This window comes from Macrobrachium nipponense, chromosome 13, assembly GCF_015104395.2.
Source record: "Macrobrachium nipponense isolate FS-2020 chromosome 13, ASM1510439v2, whole genome shotgun sequence".
Lineage (NCBI taxonomy): Eukaryota > Metazoa > Arthropoda > Malacostraca > Decapoda > Palaemonidae > Macrobrachium > Macrobrachium nipponense.
The window spans coordinates 9,485,905-9,492,905 of record NC_087206.1 but is presented as its reverse complement, the minus strand read 5'-3'; the positions used below and the strand labels follow the sequence as shown (position 1 = coordinate 9,492,905).

The window sequence follows — 7,001 nt, the reverse complement described above, 5'->3', positions numbered from 1 at the left end:
ACTGAACTTTGCTAAATTAGCGCTCAGCGTTTCATATGAGAACTAGAATTGTCGTACTATTTGATCTATATTATATATATATATATATATATATATATATATATATATATATATATATATATATATATATATATATATATATATATACCACGATACTAAATTATCTAGTGGTATTTATTTCTTGACTGAAGATAAACCAACCTCTAATGCTTCGGCTGATCAGAAGAGAGAGAGAGAGAGAGAGAGAGAGCTGACAATGTAATTAAATAATTGCCTGCAACGGCAAAGATTAAGAGAAGTGAGACACCAGAATTCCAGAGCTTCGGAACTTTCTTCTTACTTTCGTGCTTCGCCGATTCCGTAATTTTCCAGTAATATATGCATCAGTCTTGAGTTAGATAAGGGTAACAGGATGCCAGCCAGTCACGACGTGTCGACATCCTCCCCGGGGCTGGAAGTCTCAGACTTCGGAGGGAGGCGGTTTCTCTCGGAATGTGCTTTCTTCTTCCCTCTGCATGTGGTGGCTCATCTGACTTGTTTTTCTTCTTCTCCTTCTTCTTCTTCGTTACAGGTGACTTTCCTCACTCCGGTTTGTTTACTATTATTATTATTATTATTATTATTATTATTATTATTATTATTATTATTATTATTATTATTATTATTATTTATTACTATTTTTGTTATTCACCATCCACATGCATAGGCCTAAAAGCAAAATGGCTCATGAATTTTAACACAAACTCCCACTTACTAAAACGCACTTATACGGAAAGAGAAAAAACATTCTAAGGTGAGCAAATACCAAGAGACTGAAGATATTTTAACTGATAAATACAAATATACATACATGCATACATAAATAAATACATAGGAAAAAAATACATGGAACTACACAATGAAAAATATCAGTGTCAAATTCAGCCCCATTGTCCCGCTCGATTTCCGTAATAGTCACATTGAGATAATGATGAATTATGTAAAAAAAAGAAAAAAAAAAAAAAAAAAAAAAAAAAAAAAACGCTTTAAATATCCTTTACCGATCGATAGTATAGGTATACGCTTCGTCAAGAAAAGTCAACAGGAAGCCAATAGCTTTTGATTTTAGACACGTTGTTACCCTTCGGTTTGTATTTGCATTTTATGGTAGTATTTTTCAATAGTTATTAAATTTTCGTTGCTTTTGGCACTTGGAAGAGCGTGTAATAAAGATTTCTTTACCTCGCAAACGCACACTTACGGTATCTCTCTCTTTCCTTCAAACATGCCTCAAGTTAAAGCTCCTTCTCACTAGGCTATTTTCTCTCCGTGTCTCTGTACATGCAGATCTCAACAAGCTTCATTTATTTTAAACCATTCCACTCGGCTGAGGGTTCTTCTCAAAAGCGTTCACCATTGCTCAAAGCGCAAAATCGGTGTGTGTTACTCCACTACTTTTCATAACATTAGTCGGTGGTACTTTGGCTTGACATCTACGGGTCAACTATTCCAAGGCGCTAGTACTAAACATGGCGGAAGCTCCTTGGGACGCCGTGTTTAGTAGTAGATATCGTTTATTAATATAATTTGTCGACCGCACAATATAGAAATATGTGTATATAGTACTCTGATAACAGAGGGGCTAGTCCTAAATACGGCGTCCCAAGGAGCTTCCGCCATCTTTAGACTAGCTCCTCGTAGACCGTAGTATGTGACGCGTAGATAACAAAGCAAAGTAGCCCCCATTAGTCACTCAACCAGCTCCTGATCTTGTAAATTGTAAAACACTTTTCAGTCATTCACAGCAAACTCCTACGCAAATCAATCATTCGGTGTTCCATTCAAGGCCTCTTATCGAATTGTTTATGTAGCACCTACATATATACAAGGTATTTCATTCATTAATTACCCATTTTATTAAATGCATATTGGTGGTTCTCAACCCTTTCACTATATGTCAGAATGTCATTTCCCTCCAACCCACTTTTCCAAAATTGTCTGCCTCAAAATAGTAACACAAACACACTAGCTAGCGGAGAGAAAGCCCAGCATGGCCTCTCAGTAGAGTAGACCGATGCGCATTGCGTTTTGTGTGGTGCTAGAGCCAGTTTGAGCCTGCCAATCTGTGCTCTGGTCACAATTCCCCTACCCCACTCCCCCCCCAAAAAAAACTCTGACAAATTCGCCCCAGGGGAGACCTCATTCCAAGTTTACTATGGAATATTACTTATTCGTGGGAGGAACATTACATATTACTATATGGACAGTGAGTTCATATACGTACCATTTCCAATATGAAGGTGTTGGTATTTTCCATAAAAAGGGCTTATTCAGATACCATTTACTTATTTACTTTTTTTCTCTCACGTCTACCTAATGAATAGTACCATATTCTTTGGAAGCTTGAATTTTAAGTCAATGATCCCTGTAGCCTTGTTCCATGTGAATAGGTTTCACTTCTGAGTAATAATAATAATAATACAATAATAATAATAATAATAATAATAATAATAATAATTATTATTATTATTATTATTATTATTATTATTATTATTATTATTATTATTATTATTATTATTATTATTATTATTAATTATTATTAAAACTTGAAGTTTTAATAATTTTCCTTTTAACGGAATCTTTATGTCAGTGATTTGTGCGAGTATGAAATCAGTGTATTTGTGGTCTTGCAAAGTTTGCCTGTGATTACATAAAGAAAAACTATATATATCTACAGTTTGCAGAATCACGTGAATTATTTGACTTCACCATTTACTTCCTAGTCACATAAAAATACCTAATCCTTCGGGCCAACCATAGGAGAGCTGTTAATCAGCCCAGTGGTCGGGTTTGGGTTAAAATGATGATACTTACTTACTTACTTACTTAAATGAGTAGAATTACGTTCAAACATTTCCATTTGCATGGTTACGGTGACTTCTTTCTACAAACCCAGCGTAGATAATGCATCTTTCTTTTTTAGTCTGTAACTTCGCTGATTACTTACTTAAGTTGAGTTGGATATAAAATTTAGCACAAAGCCCAAGTACTGGGACCTATGAGGTCATTCAGCTCTGAAATGGAAATTAACAGTAACAGGTTTGAAAGGTGCAACAAGAAGAAAACCTCGCAGTTGCACTATGAATCAAGTGTTAGGAGAGGAGAGGGTGGAAAGTAAGATGAAGAAAGAGAATATGAAAGGAGGTACAGTAAAAGGAACGACAGGGGTTGCAGCCAGGAGCCGACGACACGTTGCAAAGAACCTTAAGTAATGCCTACAGTGCCCCTGGATAATATAATGGGTGGTAATTACATCGGACCGCAAAACCTCGAGTGGATATACAGAGCATTGTCAAAATCGGTGCTCTCTGCTCACACGATAGTAATGATTTTCATTCAAATACTTTTAATAATACTAAATCAAAACAATCAGCGGGAACCCCGTGAAAACATAACATTGAAAAAATAAAAGCAAGAGACATAGAACGATGGATGAGAGAAATGTGCAAAAGCGATTCAGAGAGAAAGATGAGAAACAATACAAGAAGACAAAAGAGCCTCGGATGCATATGCCAACACGTAAGGGGCCATCATATCATATTTCTTCGTCTTGAGTGAATAATAAGCGCCCTCCAGACGCTACACGTTTCAGAACGTTTCGCCTTTCGTAACTTTGTTTGAAGCTTTTTTATTGATTTCAATTGACGTTGTTCAGTCACCGGGATGGGTTGGACGTCACTGATCGTCACAAGATAACTTTTATTTATTTATTTATTTATTTAGTTTTGTCCGTGTGTCAGTCTGTGGGTGAACAGTTTTAGTAAACTGCTGTTGAAACGACGGTCAGTATGCACTTTGAACCTTGATGTCAACAATGCAAAGCAGATCATTATCACTCTTACCATTAGGATTATTTAATTATCATCGAGTGGGTTTTGGAGTACTGTGTATTTGTAAGTCAGTTGAGAGAACAGTTGAATATTGCACAGCAAGACTATACAACAAAATACCGCCTGAAGTGAAGATCATACAAGAAGGCAAATTTGAAAAAGAACTAAAGACTCCTGTCTGCAGGAGCTACGATACTGATGAGAAAATTCCTAAAGACAATTATTTGAAAAATATATGAAGTAACTTATTTAGAAAGCGTACAAGGGCCCGCCAGAGGGGGGAGTCATCCCTATGGAGGGCTGTAGTACATAAAACCAAACAAATGAATGATAACGACGCCAGGGCTTTGTTGGGGTGACGGTTATTATACAAAAAAAAAAAAAAAAAAAAAAACAAAAAAAAAAAAAAAAAAAAAAAAGGCTGCGAAAGGTTGGCTGTTACATTAGCCTCCGTTGATCTTTACTACTACTACAATACATCTAGAACAACTAGAAGAAAAGAATCTTAGGCCAATTGCTCTAACAAATCCATCATATAAAATTTTCATGGGGATCCTGAAAACCAAAATAGAAAAGCATATTAGAAATATAGGAAAAATGAATGAACTGCAATCAGGCTTTACCGCACAAAGGAGGGGAATCGATAAGTTATATATTTTACAATACTGCATACAAGAAACGTACAGAAGAAAGGACCCATTATTTGTAGTATCAATAGACTTCCAAAAAGCATTTGACTCAGTTAATAGAAAGAAGCTCATTGAGGTCATGATGAAATATAGGCTGCATGCAGAAGTGATAAATGCAGTTGCAAAGATATATACAAATGATGTAACAAGCCGATGCCTTAACAATATAGAGCAAAAAGAGCTAAATGCAACTAATGGAATAAGACAGGGATGCAATGGCTCAACCATATTCTTTCTACTAATAACGTACTTGATAATAGAAAAATGAGAAAATGCAACAGAAGGTTTGAGAAATTAAGTAATAAGGATAGTGGCACTATTATATGCAGATGATGGATTAATACTAGGACACACACTAGAAGAAATAACAAAAGCAATAAAAACCCTTATGGAAATAGCGAGTGAATGTGGCCTAAACATAAACAAGGACAAGAGTAGCATACTAATATACAACGACTGGTATAGTATCTATGATGTGGAAAATATGGAGCACATAGAAGGAATAAAAATAGTTAAGCAGATTAAATACCTAGAACTGACAATCAGCAACATGAAAGACTGCTTCAGAGACCAGATAAAAAGGGCTCAAATTAAAGCAAAGCAGATGGCAAATATGGCTAATGCAGTCATCAATAAAAGCTGTAGCATGTATTGGGAAGGATTAGCGATGGCATCATTCATATATGCCATGGAAGTCATGAAACTTGGCAAGAAAACTATAAATGAATTTCAGAAGACCGACAATCAAGTATATAGAGCAATTTTGAGAGAGCCAAGTTACACAGCAAGTTGTGCGTTAAGATCTGAAATAGGGGCCTCTTCCTGCCACTCAAGAGATATCAAGAATAAACTGTTCAACCTGAAACATACATTGAAGAGTGGTGGAAATAGGCTCCTATATGAGACAACCATGGATCAGTATGAAAAAAAAAAAACCTGGATAATGCAAGTAAAAGAATATGTGAAAGAACTAAGCATAAACTTCAGTAAAGTAGAAGCAGTTAAAGACAAACAGTTAAGCGAAATCATTTTAGAAATGGGACAAAAAAACGTAGCAGAAAGAAATTAATGAAAAGTTAACGTTAAGAATCTACAGAAAATATAGAGAAAACATAAAAGAAGAAATCTGGATGACACAGAAAAAACAATGCTGATCAGTAGGGCCAGACTAGGTATACTAAGATTAAATGATAGAAATAGGATAAAGGGAGAAGATACAAAATGTTTATGTTGTGAGGAACAAAATGAAAATTTAGAATATTTCTTACTTTACTGTCCAGCATACAATAAGATCAGAAATAGATACGGTTTTATGCAGCAACCATATCAAGAAAATATAGAGGAATTAGTAGCAAATATACTCTTATCGGCAGATCTACTGAGGGCGAAAGTGGAGAATAGGAAAGATTTTATAAAAGAAATGTTGTATTTCAGAGAGAAGAAATTCAAACGAACACAAACAAAGGAGGAATAAAACAAGCAAGGGAGCCGTTTCAAAGACAAATCCCACCTACTACTATTACTACTACTAAAGAAGAGGAAGCAGCTCCGACTCTGTACCCCATTGAGTAAACATCGTGACGCCGACGAAATTATATAATCAATCAAAATGAAACTCAGCTCCGGCACAACGCAGAGATTACAGTCGGTTATTCAGCTAGGAAAAACTGTCTTCCATTATGGCTTTGTTCCAGCAATCCTCTACTTAGGTACGTTGAGATTTAACTAGCACCTAGTACCTAGCTACTACCTAGTAGGGTAAAACACCGCATGGCCTGCAGCAGGCCATGTACGATCAATGCATGCCACCCTCCTAAAAAGTACATTATAACGCGTCCTGACACCGGAAATTGGCATCAGTCGCGACTTGTTGTTGGTGAGAAACGGAGCTAAAGACCTCTACTCTCCTTTCTAGGTAAGTATTTTCTCCGAAGTTAGAAATTAAGGCCAAATTTAAAGCATTAAACAGAGGGTAGTGAAAAGGGTGTCCACGGCAGTGCAAATCTCACCAAAACGCTTTAGAAATTTTTACTTACGCTTCATTTTTTTAGAAGATTTACGCCATCTCGATGTTTACGGAGTCGCTTGTGCCAACAAACTTCCCATTTCGTGTGATAGGCCCTAAATCCGCACACCACTTGTACCCATAGACGCTGGGGCACTTTCATCACAACAATCGGAACACGGTCCCTTACCATGACGTTTTTAAGTAAACAACTGTTTTGGTAGAAGACGACGACGAAGCTTTCACTAGATAGATGATTAATTTGAAAATATTCGTTATTGAAAAACTAACTCAATTCTGACTCTCATTTAAATAATTATTTTTCGGAATTAGAACGTTCTTTTAAGTCCTGTATTATGACGTCACGACATCTTGACTTTCGTACCTATTGTAAATAATTGCTATACTCAACTTTCTTGCAGAACAGTTTACCAGTTA

The 7,001-nt window shown here is 36.0% G+C and overlaps 1 long non-coding RNA gene across 2 annotated transcripts in view; it reads left to right on the top strand.

Annotated features, from left to right (window-relative positions):
• The window catches only part of LOC135225633 (uncharacterized), a 66,938-nt gene that overhangs the window by 45,436 nt on the left and 14,501 nt on the right, over positions 1–7,001 (top strand). For both annotated transcript variants that reach the window (XR_010317053.1, XR_010317052.1), the window contains exon 2: positions 5,993–6,267. This is a non-coding gene — a long non-coding RNA (uncharacterized LOC135225633). The remainder of the gene's footprint in view (positions 1–5,992; positions 6,268–7,001) is intronic.